Source organism: Cupressus sempervirens, chromosome 6, assembly GCF_028749045.1.
Source record: "Cupressus sempervirens isolate cs-2001-9-10 chromosome 6, ASM2874904v1, whole genome shotgun sequence".
In the NCBI taxonomy this organism is placed as follows: Eukaryota; Viridiplantae; Streptophyta; class Pinopsida; order Cupressales; family Cupressaceae; genus Cupressus; species Cupressus sempervirens.
The window spans coordinates 146,544,069-146,565,732 of NC_143123.1; the positions used below are offsets into that span (position 1 = coordinate 146,544,069).

The 21,664-nt window shown below is 33.1% G+C and overlaps 1 protein-coding gene across 1 annotated transcript in view; it reads right to left on the reverse strand.

Moving 5' to 3' along the window:
• LOC149551649 (uncharacterized) overlaps positions 1 to 21,664 on the reverse strand; it is a 107,361-nt gene that overhangs the window by 46,262 nt on the left and 39,435 nt on the right. The window lies entirely within an intron of this gene.

A 21,664-nucleotide genomic window follows, 5' to 3' on the forward strand; every position in this document is an offset into this window, starting at 1 on the left:
GGATGACCTCTCAGGAAGTTTTGGTGCTTCACCTTTGTTAGCATCACCTGGATGCAATGAGCGTTATGTGTTTCATTCATTATCTTGAGAGATGGCTTATGTGAATAGCTACTCATGGAACATGGGTCAATAAATTTGACTCAAAACACTACAAAATTTAATCTTGATTGTAATATTACAATTTGACTACTTGTATAAAATATATCCTACTTATCAATCAATGGGCTTAAGGTGCTTTCTAATGATGGTTCATAAGGCACAACACTTGGTGAAGTTTTCTTAAAAAGATTGAAAGCAGAGTGAGTTTAACCATGTAGGAAACTTCATAATAAGTGCACTCGAGTTGGAGTAATATTGGGATAGGTGACCTCCCAGGCAATCCTGGTGCTTCACCTATGTGGGAATCATCTAGATCCAATGAGTGTTAAGTGTTCCATTCATTATCATGAGAGATGGGTTTTGTGAACCACTACTCATGAAACATGGGTCAATGACTTACTCAAAACACTACATAGTTGAATCTTGATTGCACTATCAAATTTGACTTGTAGAAAATATCTCCTACTTATCAATTAATGAGCTCAAAGGTATTTCTAAAGAATGGTTCATAAGAAAAAAAATACTCAGTGAAGGTTTTGAAAATGGTATTGCAAGAAGAGTGCATTTAAGCATGGAGGAAACTCTATAGTTAAGTGTGCTCGAGCTAGAGTAGTATTGTGATGGGTGACATCTCAAGAAGTTGTGGTGCTTCACCTATGTGAGCATATTCTAAATCTAATGAGTGTTGACTGCTCCATTAATTCTCATGAGAGATGGGTTCCATGAACCACTACTCATGAAACATGGATCAATGAGTTTGACTCAAAATATTATGTAGTTGAATCCTAATAGCAATATCATAATTTGATTTGTTGTGGAAAATTTCCTACATATCAGTTAATGAACTTAAGTGGATTTATAATGAATGATTCATAAAGCACAACACAAGTAGCGAAGGTTTTACAAATGGTGTTGCAAGGAGAGTGAGTTTAGCATGGAGGAAATTCTATAGTAAACATGCTCAAGTTGGAGTAGTACTAGGATGAGTAACCTCTCATGAAGTCCCAATGCTTCACCTCTATGAGCATCACCTAGAACCAATTAGTGTTAAGTGTTCTATTCAATTTCATGAGAAATGGCTTATGTGAACCGCTGCTCATGAAACATTGGTCAATGATTTTGACTCAAACACTACACAATTGAACCTTATGAACAATATCACTATCATATTCTTCTTAGAATTTTATAGTTCTAATGAAAAATCTCTATGTTATTCAAGATTTCTATAGTAAGAGTCTATAATTTTACTATGCGTATACATAGTTCTAGGAAAATATAAAGTATTGCTACCTCAATTAGAAACAACTACTACAACTATGATGCCTGAAACTATTCCCAATGAAAATTCCACCATAAAGAATATATCAACAACTAACTCAAACACAAATATCATATTTTACATCAAACACAAATCTATCAATTTTGTCATACCTAATTTCACTAGGCAACATAAAATTTGTAGAATATGAGACTCTAGCTCATGTTAATGATATCAAATTAATTACACAAAAAAGGGGCTGATGTATAATCATAACATCAACAAGAAATAATCCTAAGAAATTTGAAAATAAATGCTCATTTGAGTACTATTCGGTTATTATAAAGTAAATTTATAAATTAAAAAAGGCTATGATAGTCATTTGTTCAACATATTTTAAAAAAAATTTAGTGTACACTCACATCTTCTGTCAATTTCATATTATATAAGCTCAAAAAGGTTTTTTTCAATCAGATCTTGTGTAGAGAAGATTCAATACAAATAAATTAGGAAAACAAAGTAATTAAATAATATTCTTATGGGGCAAAATATCTATTATAGTTGTAAAAGTATGCCACTTGTTTTATAACTAGCATCTATCAATATGAGAATAACCATTGAATATTGATGCTACTTAGAAGCATATGAGATGAGAATAATAGATTAATTTGAAAAGAAAAGAAGGAATCATATGATATAATTGGTGTTGTTGGTTTATTAATAGACCAATCATTATATTTGTCTTATGAATTTCTCTAAGAAAACCTAGCTAATAAAAAATAAATTTAGCATTAATAAGAATAACTGAAATGAAATACCACTCTATTTGATCAAGACCCATTGTAACGAGGATCCTATGTTCTTCCAAAAAATCATTTCCTAGAAGCTAAAATTATTTTCCAAAAAAATAAAATTCATGATCATACCTATCCAAAACTAAATAAATGAGATAAGATAGTCAACCATTACAGTTTGATCCAATCAGACAAAACTTAAAGTCTTTCTTTAATGGAATAAAACTTATTGAAATTTGTAATTCATTATGATTGTTTAAAAAGGAACAAGTAGTACCTTGGAACTAAAACCCCAAATAATTACAAGCTTTCAAAATGAGCTCCCATGCTTATTTATTATGCCATTCTTCCATGCTTATCCTTACCTTTTGTCTACTTTTCTATGCACATTTTATCACTCAATTTATTGTTCTTCAACTTATCCCATGCATTGACTATAGACTCCAGTTCATTCACGGTAGCAGTTCAATCTTGCAATTTGGATCAATATTTTACTCTAAGAATTCTTATTCTCCTTGATTTGAAATGATAGGAAGTGATAATTATAAGAGATTAATTAATTATGAGTTGGAAAGAGTATATCTAAATGTTGATTAAAAAGATTGGAATTCTAATTGTTTTTATTTTAAGTTGATGCATATTGTTTTGTGTCCTAGTTGAACTGAGTTTACATTTGTTAATATTCCCTAAGTGGTTTTTAGTTATTCTAACCATTATTTTTATGTTTTACGCGGTTTTGATTTTATGATATATAATAGTTTTCATTTGTCTTAAATGGTTTTATATTCACTAACCCATGGTTTTGCAAAAAGTGCTCTAGGAAGATTCTGGTATCCAATTTTGTGAATAGAGTAAGAGAAAATACATGAAATTTCATTTAATAAAGATTTATTAGTTATCATGATCAGGGCTATTAACTATTTTAAATTGCACAATGTTTATCATTTGTTGAAATATCTCTTTCAATAGAAATAATTATATGCTAAAAAGTTTACTAATTATGTATAACGATAATGGTCTAATTATTGGCTTTGTAATTGGATGTAACAACATGGTGCCCATTATGATAGGGAGAAGGTATTCATTGAGAAAGCTGGATGCTTGACGATTGAGATCAAGAAAATACGTGGGTCATAAGACTTGACTATATAAAAAAAGGCATACCTATGTCGTGAAGCTTATGAAGTCCTAGGGTTGTTGTAGTATACCCCTAGCGAATTAGAAATTCCATAAATGAATCTTTTATATCGTACCAATATAGTCTCCAATCTTAAGCAAAATTTAATATTAAATAGAGAACAAAATTTAATATTTAATTTAAACCATTAAGAAAAATATTATATAGGAAACCCTTTCCTAAGTGTTGGTAAGATCCTTACTGCCTTTATATATTCATATCTATAGGGTCTTTTGGTGTCATATCCCCATTTTATGATAGAAACTTAATAATAATTAGATAATACAATGTTATTAAATAAATAATGATAATAAAGTTATATTAAAACTAATACTAAAATATAAAACTAAGAAATAATAATTATTTAATCTATATTATTATTATTATTTTAATGAGTAAATAAAGAAATCAAATTAAATACAAGAGACAATATTGTAGAAATTATGTTAACTTTCTAAATATAATTTAATAATAAACACAAATAAGTAAGTTAATAAATAATATAACATAGAATAATATAAATTAACTAAATCTAATGAAAAGTCAAGAGATGTTTAACGAACAGACACAACTCCTTAAAATTAAGATATAAAAGGGAGGAAATTTTATTAGAGAGGGGGAAAAGAAGAGGAGAGGAGACGAGTTCAAAAGGAGAAATGGAAGAGGAAAGTAATATGAAGAAAATAAGAAAGTGACGTTATGAAAAGGTATCAATGATATTGAAAGGATGTGCACCTTTGAAAGGGTCATAATTATGACTAGTTGTGACTCTTCAATTTTTTTTTAATATAAATTAGTGGGACTTTTCTAACGGATTATAGTTATGAAGTGTTGTGACTTTTTGAAAGGATTATAACTACGAAGAGTTGTGATTTTTCAAAGGATTTGTATTGTGAAAGGTTGTGGTTCTTGGAAAAGAAGAAACAAAAAGTATATTTTGTCATTTCCTTATAATTAGAAAATGAAGAATTTTAGAAAGTAAATATAAAGTTGAGATAATTCTAGAAAGAATAATTCATTGAACGACCAACTAAGGATAGAGCCACATAGACCAAGAATAGAAGAAGGTAAGAAATATATGTTTGTGGATTATATTTTTTAAATTATATATATGAATTTATTCATATTAATGAATCATACTTGTGGATAATATTGTGTTAACCTATGGGGTTAGCACCATGGATATCAATGAGACTCGAAGCATGGAGCATGTGAGATATTAAGATCTTCATTGTCTGCCATGGCTGAAAATAAATGTGCTAGATTATTTTGATGTTGTCAAAATATGCATATGTGATTGGCCTTGGATAAAGGATGCCCGTCCAAGAAGAATCTTAAAGGGTGTGCGCATTGAAAGACGATGAGGTAGTTATGAGCTAGGAAGCCCGATCTAGAGACATCCTCAAGATTGGGGGTTAAATTAGAGGGTAGAATAATATGGTTAGTTTTGCTATTGTTGTGATTCTAAGCATTATTTTGCAGGTATTACTTGTCCCAATCCAACCCTAATAGTAGGGACATTACAGTGGTATTAGAGCATGACCTTGCCATCCTATAGGGTTAAAGGGGATCTAGAAAAATTATTTATATAAAAGATTAATGTAGAAAGTTGAATCCATGATAACAACCTAAGAATTTGGACTAAATATATATATATATATTTCAACTCAACAGAAGAAATTATCTAATTTCTTGAGGAAAAGCAATTTGAGGAAGGGTGGACTGTCATATCCCCATTTTAAGATAGAATTTTAATAATAATTAGATAATTTAATGTTATTAAATAAATAATGATAATAAAGTTCTATTAATACTAATACTGAAATATAAAACTAAGAAATAATAATTATTTAATCTATAATTAATGAAAGAATGTTCAGTATGATATTTTAAATAATTAAAAAATAATAAAATTTCAATGAGTAAATAAAGAAATAAAATTAAATACAATAGACCATATTGTAGAAAGTACATTAACTTTCTAAATAGAATTTGATAATAAATAATAAATAATAATAAACATAAATAAGTAAGTAAATAAATAATATAATATAAAATAATATAAATTAACTAAATCTAATGAAAAGTCAAGAGATGTTTAACAAATAAGCACAACTCCTTAAAATTAAGATATAAAAGGGAGGAGAGTTTATTTTAGAGAGGGGAAAAAGAAAAGGAGAGGAGAGGAGTTCAAAAAGGAAAAATGGAAGAGGAAAGTAATATGAAGAAAATAAAGAAGTGACTTTCTTAAAAGGTATCAAGGAAATTGAAAGGATGTGAACCTTTGAAAGGGTCATAATTATGAATAGTTACGACTCTTCAAAAATATTTTGAATATAAAGTATTGAGACTTTTCAAAAGATTTGTATTATGAAAGATAATGACTCTTGGAAAAGAAGAAACTAAAAGTGTATTTTGCCCTTTCCTTATAATTAGAAAATGAAGAATTTTATAAAGTAAATATAGAGTTGAGATAATTCTAAAAGGATTAATTCATCGAAGGGCCAAGTAAGGATAGAGCCACATGAACCAAGAAAAGAAGGTAACAAATGTATGTTTGTGGATTATTTTTGTTTAATTATATTTATAAATTTATTTATATTAATGAATCATACTTGTGAATAATATTGTGTTAATCTATGTTGTTATCACCATGGATATTAATAAGACTTGAAGCATGGAGCATGTGAGATATTAAGATCTCCTTTGTCTACCACGACCAAGAATTAATATGGATTCAAAGCATAGAGCATGTGAGATATTAAGATGTCCATTGTCTATCATGGCTGGGAATCAATGTGTCAAAATATTATGATGTTGTCAACATATGCATATGTGATTAGCCTTGGATAGAGGATGCCCATCCAAGAAGAATCTTAAGGGGTGCACTCCTGGGAAGATGACGAGGTAGCTATGAGCCAAGAAGCCTGATCTGGAGATGTCCTTAAAATTGGGGTTAAATTAGAGGGTAGAATAATATAATTTGTTTGTTATTGTTGTGATTCTAACCATTATTTTGTAGGTATTACTTGTCCCAATCTAACCCTAATAGTGGGGACATTACATTTGGTCAAAAAGGAAGCCTTAATGTATTTTTTAGGAATTAAAGCAAGTAGAAATAATAACTTGGGAAGTCGACTTCAACTCTTGAAAAATCAAACCACTCGACTCTACCATATATTAAATCACTCTCTCATCTTTTTCGGAAAAACTGATACTATGGTCATAGTAAACTATTCATCAATTTCGAATCTTCGTAAGAAGTTTAGGTTGAATGGATATATTATGAAATGTAGCTTGGAAAAGTTAATTTTCTTATTCATTCTTTCTCACCACCTTATATCTAAACATGATTGATAGTTGTCAAATGCCATATCGCCATCTTGATTTCACCAAAATGAATCATGACTAAGGGAGATTGAGGAAAGCAAGCTGGAAAAATGACTATGTTAGTAGAGTAGATTTTAGAAGCTTTTCTTTCTTAAAACTAAGAAGGTTGGGACACACATACAAAATTCCTAGCCACGTAAAGTATACATGTGGATTGCTCAACGAGCCTCACAACTCTCAACAAATTATTTATGTGGACGCTAGGTGTAATACCCATCCCTTTCGCTATCATTGTGTACTCCTTCTCAAGCTCTATTTGAATCTCATGCGAACGTGTTAGCCCTTAAGTGATATAATATGTAAATGTAATTATTTTCTAGATGATGCCATAAGATATATCTTTAAATGATGATTATTGTATCTTCATGAAGATGAGTTGTTATAGTGAAATCTAATCTTTTTTGTATTCGTGATTAATTTATGGTACTTACCCTATACTTGCATATGTATGGTGCACGTGTTTATTATATATTTCTATATAACATGTTGGATGTGGTTAGGGGAGGGAGTCGTAGTCAATTGCTAGTCAGGATCTACACAATGTACTACTCCCTACCATTGCTTGTTTAGCTTATATATATAGATAGATAGATAGATAGATAGATAGAGAAATGTGCATGCACTTGTCTTTTATGCAAGTTGAAAGTACCAACCATCGACTTCCCTAAATTGTCAGGATGTGTGTACCTTATCGCAACAACTAAATGGTAAGAATTGGGAGATTGTTCAGGTCCAATCTCAACCAAAGCCTAATTACTTGTCCTGAGAATAACATGTATCTAACTACCTACCTTTTTGGAAACTTGAAAGTTTTAATTTGTGTGTTGTTTGGTTTTGACTTTGGTCAGTTTTTCTTATGTTATTTTTATATGGGTTTGAATTTGTGATTCACATAATAAATGATTTTATTATAACTTTTGATTAATCTTATGATATTAGAAATATTAAATATTGATTTGATTTTTTAAAAAATCAAAGATTTATTATTGATTCCTTCTAATATTTTAATTAATAATGATTAAATTAGAGTTTTATTTAAATAATGGGTTGTAATAATAATTATTAATTAAAATAATAAATATGCTTTTAAAAGTGCTTTGCATAAATAATTAAGTGAAGAAAAGAAAATAAAAAGGAATATTTTAATTAAAAGATGCATTAAGTATGCATGGAATAATTAATAAATTGATTTATTTTAATATTTAATTAAAAGTGAGTGTTTTCTTGTAGATTAGATGTTAGAAACCCTAAGTAGGGTTAGGCTCTTTATTAGAGGTTTTCTTGTTCATTTGGAAGACACAGGTTTTAGGAAAGTAATTTCGGAATTGGAGTTAAAGAACTATTGAAAGCTTAAGCGTATTTGGATTGCATGTATTCAACAACTTGTCCAAAATTTTAGTTGTCATGTTGAGATAGGATTTGAGAACTCTTTTGTAGAAATTATTTTGGAATATCTGTCTATCACCCATATGTCATGTTGCTAGAATTTATTTGTTGAAATTTATAGAATGAAATATGTAAAATAATTTTGATTTATAATTAGGAAATCACATTGTTTTGGAAATAGATATCAATTATAAACTGTAGGATTATGCTGCTGAAAATCTATTTAGAAAACCCAGATCTGAGCAACCAATAAAAATTCAATATTAAATTTTACAAGAAAAGGATTATTATCAGCTGGGGTTTGAAAGAAAATTATTTGAAAACTTCAAGAGAAACTGTCAAAATGATTCATCAAACAAAATATATATTTTCATTAGATTTAAACAAAATTATTGGTTAAGAATCTTTCAAAAAAATAGTTACATTTAAGATAGAAAACTAAGTATATTATGCTTGCATGTTTCCGAAGATCATAGACATATGAAAATTATAATTGCATGCTTATTATTATTTTAAAAATATATAATTTAATTTTCAAATTTAACAAAAAAATTATTATTATTATAAAATATTAATTCTGCAAATTAAAAAATATTTTTTTGAAAAAATTTACATTATTTATTAATTTTAAAATTTTAAAAATATTACCCATTTATTTATACAATGTATGTTAGTAGTAATGCTTTCTTAAGTCTAGATAAACTCTTAGTTGCATATAAGTGATTATATATATATTAATGCAAGTCTAAATTAATAAATATATATTTGTGATTATGTTATGTTTTAAGAGAAGTTATGGTGAAGTTCACTTTGTAATAACCTAGTTATAATTATTTGATTTATGAGAGGAATAATAAATAATATAATTATATTTATAATTTTTATTTTGAGTTATCTCTAGTTGCATTATTTTTTGAAAAAAGAGGGGTAAAAACTTTATTGAACTTTAGAACAAAACATTACAAAAACAGCAAAGGGCCAAAGTCCCAGGAACACCAGAGACCATAAAAAGACAAGAACTAGATCATCACTCCCTAATTCCACTAACATCCTCTTCAAGAGTCCTCTCCAAGTCCTTACATAACTTGAAAGTCATCTACTCCCACTCATCAATCTTCCTGCCATCTATATTTCAAGATGCCCATTTTGCCATGCTATCGGTTGCCCTATTCCACTCCCTTGCAATATGGGCATAAGACATTGAATCCATCAAGGAGCTAACTTGTAAAATCTGCTGCACTATCATAGACAACTACCAGCTAACATCCAAAATCTTCCTCTCAAGGAGAAGGTTAACCGAAACCTGAGAGTCAAATTCACAAATCACCTTTCGCCACCCTAGGGCATAAGCCCGCTTTAAATCATACAGGATAGCCAAACCTTCCATCCTATTAACAGTCTGCATTCCTTTATTAATTGAAAAAATAAAAACCACTAATCTAGAGGATTCCCTACCAATCCCACCAATCCTAGTCAGACTTGGATTTCCCCTGGAAGAACCATCTGTATTAATTTTCAAAAAACCAGCAGGAGGGGGTAGCCATCTCCCCATCCTTTGAACTTTTTGCTTCGCACGTCTACCTCTCCTGACACAAGCTACTACTGGAGATATCCCCTGTATTCCAAACCTATCAACCATCTCAACGTCACCTTTCTCAAGCGGCAACACTACCTCACTCGTAGCTATGAGAGTATCCTGAATCATTCCCATTATTCTAAGCCAAACCTATTGAATCCCCAATTTTTTCCCCTGAAAGATTCTTTGATTCCTTTCCAACCAGACTTGCCATAGTAGAAAGATAGGTCCAACATACCAAACATCTTGCAAGAAGGGGGCCAAGGAGGGGGGCCTCCCCAAACTCATCCAAAACTCAACCAAGGAAGAGGCATGTATGTACAAGCGCTTCTAAACATCCCACCAAAAATGCCATAGCTGTAGGGTGAAAGAACAATGGAAGAACAAATGCAGAGAGTCTTCCTCCTCACCACTACAAAGAACACACCTTGAAGGGCCAGAAAAAACCCTCTTGTGGATATTGTCCCAAGTCAAGCATCTATTCCAGACCAAAGTCCAGATAAAGAAATTACACTTTGGCCAAGAAAACTTATTCCAAACTTTCCTCCACCACTAAACCTCCCCCCCCACAAGTTGCTGGGAGAGCAAACTCCTGATACCTAGAAGAAATAGTGAAAGCACCCTTGGGATTAGGGGACCAGGCCAACACATCATCATCCATAAGGGCACTATGGTTTTGGCTAGAAAGAATGTACTGGAGCTCAATTCATTCCTCATCCAAACCAAAAATAGGCCATTCCTCTGGGTTCTTCCATCTTGCCTCCACCAACTTCCCCTATAGGGAAAAGGACTTAAAGTTGCACACCCTTGACCATCCAACTTCACAAAACCTATGGGACAATATACGTAAATGAGGATATTGAATGACCATGGGAGGGTAGCCATCCCAAGCATCATGCCAGAAATGAGCCTCTGACCCACCCTTGTAGATCTAGAATAGGCCACCCTTGATGAGCACAACACCTTTCTTGAGAGTATTCCAAATCACCAAACCTTTCCCAAGCAAGCTATACCAAGGGATGTCTTTTTGGGGGGTCCTTGGAAAGTACTTCTCAGTTAAAATTCTAACCCAAACTCGGTCATGTTCCACACACCAACACCAATACAATTTGGCCGCCAGAGCAGTACCAGTTAGCACTGATTTCCATAATCCAAGGCCGCCAAGCTATTTTGGGCTACAAACAAACTCCCATTTGATAAGACTCCACTTAGTTGAAGATAAATTGCCAGCCCATACAAACTGTCTCGCTAAGGATCCAAGTCCCTAACAAAGCTCATCGGCACCACCTAAATCATACTCCTATAGAGAGAAAGAGCCTGAACCATGAATTGGAGCAGTTGGACTCGACCAACAAAGGATAGCTAGTGATGGGTCCAATGAGTGACTTTGACATGAAACTTATCCAGAATGACTTGCCAAGAATCCCTCGACTGCCTGCCACCAGAAATAGGAATCCCAAGATAGAACAATGAAAGACTCCCAATTTGGAATCTGAGAATATGAACAACTCTCCTCTGAATAGATAGCAGAGTGCTGAAGAGAAAAATGGAAGACTTGCCCTCATTAATCAACTGTCCTAAAGAAGCAAGATAAACATCCAGCACCCTACACATATTAGAAGCCTCCCAAATGGTAGCCATGCCCATCAAAGTCGTATCATCCAAAAAATGTAGGTGCGATTGCACAAGAAGGCCTCCTCCTCATTGCTAGCCCTGAATGAAGCCCCCTTCTACGTTCCTTTTTATCAATCATCCCAAACTTTCCACCAAAAGAAAAAACAAGTAAGGAGAGAAGGGGTCACCTTGTCGTAACCCCCAAGAGGCACCAAAAAGATCAGAATGCTCCCCATTAATCAAAATTGAGAAAGAATTCAAATTCACATAACTCATAATCCAATGGATCCATTCCTCTACAAAACCAAAGGCCCTCAAAACCTTTTGGAGGAATGACAAATCACACTCTGTCATAAGCCTTAGCCATGTCCAACTTGATGAACATCGCCTTATCTTTAGAGTTGGCCATAGAATGAATAATCTCAGTAGCCACAACCACCCCCTCCAAGATCTGGTGACTCGCAACAAAGCCAATTTGTTCTTCAGAAATTAGCAGTGGAATACATTTTTTTAACCTATCAGTAATCAACTTAGATATAATTTTATAAATAAGATTGCAAAGACAGATAGGGTGAAATTGACTTATCCAATCAACACCTCCCCCCTTGGGGATGAGAGCAAGGAAGGTAGAATTCAGGGCCCAAAGCATTTGCTTATTCTTTTGGGATTCTTGAACAACTGCCAGTAACTCTATGAAAACAATCATTCCTAGCTCCTCCAAAGATATGGCACTCATAAGATGCTCTTTCATTTCTAGAGAAACCAAAGAAGGAATACAAGAGAGGACCTGAGCCTCTTCAACTGAGTCCCCCTGTGAATCCTCCCTAAATAAAGAGGCAAAATACTGCACGACTTCATTGGAGATATCTTGAAAAGAAGAGAGAACCCCCCCCCCCCCCCCCCCCCCCGCCATCATTCACAAAAGTTGATATAGAATAACCATGTCACCTGGCCTTCACCGAATTGAAGAAGAAAGCAATATTCTTATCACCCTCTTGAAGCCATTCAATCCGAGCTTTTTATTTCTAAAATATTTCCTCTCTCAGCTCCCATTCCTCCAAGGTTTTCAAGGCTTTGGCTTCCTCTCGCAACAAAAGCTCTGACACCCCATCCTCCCTAATCAACCTGGTAATATCATTCAACTCAGTCTGAGCTGCATTCTTCTCCTAGAAAATATTTTCGAAGCAAACCCTATTCCACCATTTGAGTTGATACTTAACACATTGTAGGAGTTTAGAAAAAGAATACATTGCTGTACCAAAGGCAGGTCTACCATCCTTCCACCACTCAGCAACATATCCATACAGGTTTGGGTCCCTCAACCACATGAGCTAGAACTTGAAAGATGGCCTTTGAGGCAACCTCTCCAATCTAATATCTCAGAATTGGAAGACCACAATCCGCCCACCCAAAAATAGGAAACCATATATCGATCTAGTTGTTTAGCAATGCAATTTTCTCCCACCCTTCTATTATTCCATGTGAATTGGCCATTGCTAGGCTTGATATCCACAAGATTGAGTGCCAATATATTATCTTGGAGTAGCACAGAAGAGGGCTCAAGTCTTGCAATACCTCCCCATTTTTTAGATAAATCAAGAATAGCATTAAAGTCTCCAACAATAATCCATGGCAAATAAGGAAATAGACCACAAACAAAATGAATATTATTCCATGCAAGAAGTTTACCTTCAAACTCAATAGGAGCATAGACATTGGAAAAAAGAACGATTTCTCCCAACTTAGGGCATATAGAGATGAGAGATAAGGAGGATCTAAAGGATGTCCACCACAAAAGTATGATATTTCGTGGGTTCTAGAAGCATGCCACACCCCTCGAAGATTCCTGAGCTCCAATGCACTTACATTGACCATTCTTCCGCAATTTGGGTGCTATACTCATCATGTACTCAACATAAACCTTAGTCTCCTGAAGAAAAAGAATATCAGGGGAATGACTTTTAACCAATTCTCAAATAGCTTTTTGTCTAGGGCTGCTGTTCAAGCCCCTTACATTCCATGAAATAATAATCATTTTGGGGGAGTCAAAAAATGGGAATCCAAAGTCTTAATAGATCCTAACTCCACCAAAATCTCCCCTATAATCTTAATCTTCTCCAAGTCTTTTTTTCATCTGCTTTTACTGCTTTTCTCTAAAACCCCCTTCTCGCCATCCTTCTAAAGAATACCCAGAGGAGGAGAAGACCTTCCCTGCTTATCCATATCCAAAACAACAGGAAGGGCAATACCCTCTTCTCCTTATTCTAAATCAACATTTGACCCTAGAATCGCTTGAGCCCCTGCCTGCCCATTAGTGACCATAGGCATGGCAGATTCCACATGTGGAGTAGGAGGAGGAATGGAAGAGGCAATATTCAAGCTAGAATCCACCACAAATTGATCCACACTGATAAATCCTAGATTAACTACTTGTTGTCCCGATTCATCCAATACCTCAAATCTGTTAAAAGTATCCTCTACTTGTCTCTCCATCAGAGTCCTCTTTTGTCCTCTATTTTGGTTATGAGCCTTAACCTGAACAAAACCCTCAACATCCTTACCCTTGCCAGAAACCAACTTCTTCCCTTTATTAGCATCAAAAGTGTTGCGAAGAGGAGGTGGAGGTTGCTTCTCCATTGACTTGGCCTTCAAGCATCTTCATAGTACGTGGCCATATTCATGACATAGGTAGCATCGGAAAGGAAGGGTCTTGTAATCTAGCTGCCACACCCAAGAATGTGAGCCCACACACATTTCCACTAAATCTAGCAATGGTTTACTCAAATCAAGTTCCATACAAATTCGAGCAAACTTCATTACCTTCTTACCAAGGGTTTGTGATGAAGACCCCATTGGCTTCCCCAGCATCGATGCAAGCATATGAAGAACATCCTCTCGACAACACTCTATTGGAAATCTGGGTAACCGAACCCACACTAGAACTCAATTTGGAAACTCCTCAGAAGGATTAAATCCCGCATGCCATAGCTTAACAAATAACCTAACCAGGTTGTAAAAATAGGACCCACCTTCAAAAACCCTATTACAATCAGCCATGCAGATGAAAGTGACCATGAAAAAGTTGTTTGCAAGCAACGTGACCTCCATTTCACCCTTTGGTTCCCAGGTTCTCGGAGCCCAATTTTCCAGAAATTGAAGAGATACTCTTAATCCCAAAAATTTGCAATATAGTGAATGCTTAGAATAGTATCCAACATCCTCAACAATCAGTTCAAAGGGGATTACCAGTTTGGGTCTTTCTTTACATCATTCTAGGCATCTGTTAATCTTCGTGATCCGAGAACCACCAGGTGGGCTTGATTTTGTAGCCCCTAAAATTTGTGAAAAGAGGGCATTATTAGACACCCTCGCCCCTTGTCCCGATGGATGCACATCCACCACATCATGCAATTCTATGTCGAGCACAGCCCCAAAAGGCTTATTCCAAGACATAACTGTCCATCGACCTAGATTGGTCATGGCAAGGGACCTCTGTCCAGGCACTTCCAGCACAGAATGACTACGCTTCTTGCACAAAGGCAACCAAAAAGGCACAACTCGTGTTTCAACCACCGTTCGCTATAGAAATTCTTCCTCCTATGACCAGACACTCACCCCCCACCCGCGCACACTCATGATGATTAGCAACAAGCTAGGGCATGACTGTCCTTGTTCGACAATAGATGAAAGAGAACACCATCTTCCCTTCAATCTGACATCATAATTCATCCTCTAGTTGCATTATGAATTAAAGGAAAAGTAAATATTAATTATGGGCTTTAAATAAAAGTCATATTAATATTTTAGAAATAAAATTGATACTAAGATTTAATCTCATAATATTATATAAGATTATTTAAATTATAATAGGATAATATTGCATGATATTTTATATGCATGAAGAGATTTGACATTTAAATAATTATTAATTTAAATAAGTATATAATATGTGTGTGTGTGTATTCTTATTTTATTGTTAAACACAGCTTTATGGTCAAACTAAACAATAAAAAAATGACAAGATTAATCATATGGTTGAAACTATGTGTTTTTTTAAAGTCTTCTAATAATTATTTTGTGATGGTTTTATGTAAGTTGTGTGGCATTTAGTTGGCTAACTAGGATGTGCACTAGAGGCTTTTGAAGTTTCTTTTATTATTATTTGACTTGATGTTGTGATGTACTTTATGATTCAAATTTGAGACTTGTGTTTATGAGATTTATTTTGATGAGCATTTATGATGACTTGGGTTTGGAGAACCAACTATTATTTTCAAGTTTTTTTTATGGAACTGAATTTGATCATTATTTTGCGGTATGGGTGCAATTATGGTTTGTGAGTTTTGGGAAGGTAGTCTAAGTGCATCCTAAGGGAGTGGCTTGTAATGGGGGTTGGGCCCAGAGTAGCTACTAGGGTAACTCATTGTAAGTTGTGTAATAAGTGATAACATAGTAATTAAAATATCTAGACACATATTAAAAAGATAACTTAGAGATATTTCCTCATCCATGCATTAAGTGCTTGTATAGGCTAAGGATAGGAATGAATTGATACCTAGTCAGAGGTAGGACTAGTGTTTTCTTGAATGCTTTTCTTTTATGTTTTGCTTGAATTTCAAAATTTTCTTGTATGGGTGTTTTGGCATTACTCACCTTTGGATAGGGCAGAAGTGGCCAATTTGGAGAAAGGTATTCAATTAGACTCCAACAGTGTAGAATCTCCTCTCAAGATGAGAAGACGGAGAGAGGGTAGGGTGTTATGGGCCCCTACCTGTCAGCACAAACCACGTATGAATTTTGGCATGTAAGAATGGACAAACGGAAGTTCTTGATTTGTAGCCCCAATTGGGCACCTATTTTGGTGTTGTGTCTGACATCTCCTATTGGAAAAATCCACCTTTCCCTAGTTTTGATTCAATGTTGAATCCTGTTGTGAAAACCTAGTATGAATATGAATGTCTGATTTGGTCTCCTTGTTATGTTTGTTTGTCACCTGGTCAATTTTCGTTCCCTCCACGATCTTAGCAATGTATTGCAAAAAATGATATGGATCCCTTGATAAGGGTCATGAAGGAAATTTAATTTGATTGTTGTAATTTCGGGATTGGAATCCTATGTAAATTGTATTTAAAAACTTTGTTGTAATGGCAAGGATGTCGGGTTTTCTTCCTGATTCTTTCCCAGCGGAGCCTTTGAATCAGGTCGTCAATAAAATATTGATTGAGTAATATTGCTTCTCATGAGATTTTCGTATTTTTCTTCCAGTTATAAGAATGAATATCAAAATGGGATAAATGATGATGTTCAATTTTGCAAAAAAAATCACTTTTCAAAATGTTAAGATAAAAAATTTGTTATGTTGGGAACTTGATTTGGTTTCGTTCTTATTAGGAGAAAAAAATTTGCTCTTGCTTTATTTTGATAGCAAACCATTAAACTCTATGATTAATCAAACTTTTTTTTAAAAAATTATATTCCTCTTGGCAATTTTTAGCATTAGCAATTCTAACACTTAGAAAAAAAAATATTCTTAGAGTAAAAATACTCTCTGGTTTTTGTATGGGAAACAAATTAATTCCCCCTTTGGTAATAGAGAATCTTTAAAGATTCCCCTATATATTCTTGTTGAATAATATAAATAAATTATCAAATGGATAATTAAATATAAAATAAATATAATCAATCAAAACAAAATATTTAACATATTAAACTAACAAATATCTATTTTCTACCAAATTAACTTTTGAATTAACTCCTCCTTACCTTGGCGCCAGCTCTTGGAATGGGCTTGAAAAAGTTTTAAAGCAAAGTCAAATAAATCGTGCTTAGGGTGACATCACCCTATACTCCCCCATCCTTTTTGTTACAATAGTAAATCTCATGGAAGGATGCACTAGAGTTGCTATGTCTTGGAGACTGCCTTTGGTTAATGCAACTGTCCCCTTTGTCCTTGGGTTGCCAAATTACCCTGCAGTGGTCAGCGCTTGGGTTGTTTTGGGCAGAGTTTCACAACTTAGGAAGTGCTTGGGAAGCGCTAAGATCATGGGAAGAAAGGTAATGAATTTGGTGGTTGGGCGCCACTTGAGGGGAGTGAGGGTAGAAAGCTTAGGTTTAATATTAGTTTAGGGGGTTGAGGTAAGTTTGATTTGTGAGGGAGATTTGACGTGGGTGTAGGGTGTAGGGTGTAGGGTAGTTATTAGGTTAGGATTGTTATTTTTAATTGTTAAAAGTTTGGAATTAAGTTTTGTTTTAAATTTAAGTTAGGATTAAATTAAGTTTAGATTAGTTTTAGTTTATGTGATAGTTAGTTATATTAAATTTAGTTCAGTTTATTTTTTAAGTTAGTTTTAGAGTTAAGTAATCTTAGTATCATTAAATAGTATTATTTGGTAATTTTATTAATTACAAGTTGCTTTATTATATTAGTTTAAGTTTTAATTAGGAGTAGTAATTAATGACATTTAGATTTGTTTAATTTTAAGTTAGTAGTGCAAATGTCTTAATTTTCTATTTTTAATTTCTACTCAATTTAGTTTACATTTTGAAATGGGACTTTTCAATAAATCGGTTAGATTGTCAATTGATGTTTGTCTAAGAGGTTAATAATTGATCTAAGCTAAATAAAGTATACTTGTGTGTATGATTAGTTCTTGATTGGATATTTCAAATTAATTAAATCCGAATTCATTTAAATTGTTATTTAAATAATTTTTATATATTGTTATAAAGTTAATGTAATAACGTAACTAATGTCGATATCAATTTAATAACGAGTATAAACTTAACGATTTATTCCTACTCATGGTTATAAACCTAGGATGTATTGTGGTGAACCATATCATTATTAAATTTTAAAAAAAAGAAAAAAAAATTGTGTTTTTGCCCTCGTATTTTTGGGCATGACATTCAACTTCGAACGAGGAAAAGCAATGTCCTGCTACTCATATTTCCATGGTTGGATAAAATGTGAAATTTAATTGAAAAGTCTGTAGTTGGACATGTGGGAACCAATGGGTTTTCTTCTTTTCACTTTGTTTCAAGTTTGTATAATAGGCTTTTTTGTGGGCGCATTGTTTTGTGTGCCATCCAAATTCCAAAACCTATCAAGTGTTGTTGTTTTTCTGAGGATCATTGCAAATATACTAAGCACTGCCATTCTAATATGCGTTTTCCAAATGTCAGGCTCCTCTTGTATTTGTATGAGGAATAAACCAAGAGGTGACATATCCCTTCATGGGACATGTCTATTCATTAATATAATTAATATAATGATAATCTTAACTATAGTTGTATACTAAGTCACAGAGTTCTGCAAATTTCGACCATGAAATTTGAAATTCAATGAACTTGAAAACATGACTAAAAATTTGTTGGAAATCGTCTTATGTTCGAGTAGGTATAGGGCATAATGTTTTTTCAAACGAACATATTAGAAAAAAAAGTTTTTCCAAACACTAATTCAGCTTTTTCCTGTTCCGGCATTTACAAGCGCAAACATAGAAATCCCTTCATGAGGAGTAATTATCGTTGACCATCACGTCTGGCCCAGGTCAAGCCGAGGAGCATAAAAGAATGATATTCTTTCACATCGAAGAAACAAATTTATTTTTTGCAAGAGCATAAAAGAACGATAATTTTGTGCGTGGCAGAAAACAAATTAGTTTTTTGCCTCATTGTTTTTCATGTGTGTAAATTTGTCTTATTTTTAGAATCGTATGTAAATTATTATTATATATGCCTAATAACATATGCTAAGATGTCTTCCTATTAGGCATATCTAATAGAGTGATTCAAATAAATATTTATTTTATAGTCGTATACTGTAACAACCAATTTTCTCGAGTCTTAAATAACAACTAACATATCAGGAAATATAGTTATTACTTCATTTTCATAGGAAGACAACTATATCAGTTACGTTCATGGGAATGAAGTTATCAATTAAAATCAATTAAAGGAAAATTTCATATATAATGATTAAAAACACCATCAATGAATTTACTATGGAAATTAAAATCTACATACCATAGAATTCCAAACCAAAACCAATCTAGGGAATGCTTCTGCAAACACCCAGGTTAGTGCACAAATACCACTTAGGATCAAATGACGATTACCATCCAATACCACTATATCAAAATCAAATGACAATTACCATCAAATTCAACTATATAAATATCAATTGACAATTACCATCAAATACCAATATATCAATTTAGGGCATCGATTACCATTGGATCATTTAGGGCATCACATACCACTATATCAATTAGAGCCTCTATTATCATTGGATAATTTAGAGCATCACATACCACTGCGTTAATTGTATGTGTGGAATGTGGCCTCTGTTTAACACACACACTTCAACATGGTCTTTGTATGCGGATTCATCCTGAAATGAACATGAGATTGCTCACCCAAGAATAGTCCGGCAAAGCGACCTATTGCCTTCTATCTAACGGGATTTTGCCTGTTCAATGTCCTCAAATTCAAGGTGCAAGCAACCAAACCCTCTAAGAACGAAGGATTTAAAGAAAGCTAATCTATATGAGTGTGCAACTTAATCTAGAATGATTATGCAACTAATTTAAGAACTTGTCAAAGAAACTATATTAAATGTATGCATATTAAGAGCTAAAATGAAATTAAGCTAAGAATGTAGAGATATGAAAATGTATGAGCTAAATGAGTATGAAGTGCAGCAGCAATTCAATAGCAATTTGATTCAACCTTTTTTTGATAAGGAATTATGAGTCCCTGGAATCCATCAACAGGTGAGATCAATTCGGATCGACGGTCAAGATTGAAGCAAAAATTCAGTTAAGATGGAAACTTCCTTGTGCAGGTGAAGTGAACTGTTTATGATCTAAGTGTGATGAGCAGTTAACTGAACTTTCCATGGGTGTGAGATCAAGTTAACTAGATTAATTCCAATTCGAGAGGTAGTTCACTCAGAGTTTCCATTTATAACTGAAGAGTAGAATCAGGAAATATATTTAATTTAATAAAATGAGATATGACCTCATAAATACCTTTTCTACTTAATTAAATGATCACATTCAATTAATTAAAATAGGCATATTTATTAAATTAAATAAATTTAATTCCTTAGCATATTAGCCTTAGGGTATAATTTAATTTAATTTAAGTATAAATACTTAATAATTAAATTAAATGTTAATCAATAGGTTTCAATGCGACTAATATGAGTAAATACTATAGGAATAAAATAATAAGCATGATGAATGCAGATTAGGGTTTTCTGCATCTGACCATTAAGTCAAGTAGCGACAATCAGAATAAGAATTGGTTAGAATAAACCAGAATTGGTATAATGGCAATGAGCCAATTTTGGAGTATTACATTAATTAGGGCATTCGTTACCATTGTATCATTTAGGGCATCAGATACCACTGTATCATTTAGGGCATATATTATCATTGGATCATTTGGGGCATCAAATACCACTGTATCATTTGGGGCGTCGGATACCACTGTATCATTTAGGGCATTAGATACCACTATATCAATTAGGGCATCAGATATCACTATATCATTCATTTTCTTCCTATTGCTAACTGTGGCAATAACATAAGATTAGAAGATATGCTCATAATCATTATTCTTATAAATGAAAGACGAAAGCAACAACCCTATAAATATATTCCATATTCAGTTGGTAGGTCAACCAATCTAATTGGCTACCAATTACATTGACGAGAAATGTTGCTTTCATTAAAGAGAATAACTGAATTCAACGATACAAATTAATCCATCATATCTTCTACTTCTATAAATATCATAAAAGTAAAAATACTTGTTACTAATAAATGTTTGAATGTTCAACTTATATTTATCTGATGCACATCCTAATATCTCGTGGTGAAGGGAAACATTGTCAGGGGCTTAACCTCCCAACCACAAACCTCAACTTATCCCCACCCCTTCTCTAACTAGAAAGGCCTTCCCCACCCAAAATAGACATGGAACACCTAGAAACCTAGTTCTTAGTCACACCACTCGACTTGACAACAAAGAATGTATTGGAGATGCATGAGCTATTAAATGATTTTCCTTTTTCAAATAATTTAGAATTGTTATGTCATATCTGATTTTTATTTCTTGTTAATGCAGATTTCTATCTCACCTCTTCACCTCTTCATTGGCTATACAGTTGGGTGAGTCCCAAGTGTTTGAATCTCAAAGCAACTAGCGCTTTCTGTTGATCCTCAACTGATATAAGAATATTATATGTTTCCAGCTTATCACATTTTTGTGATCTAAGAAATATAACTTTAAGACTTGCAGAATAAATACCATTTAATTTTGACATTCAACGGCATAATAAAGATATGATATAATGTCATGGA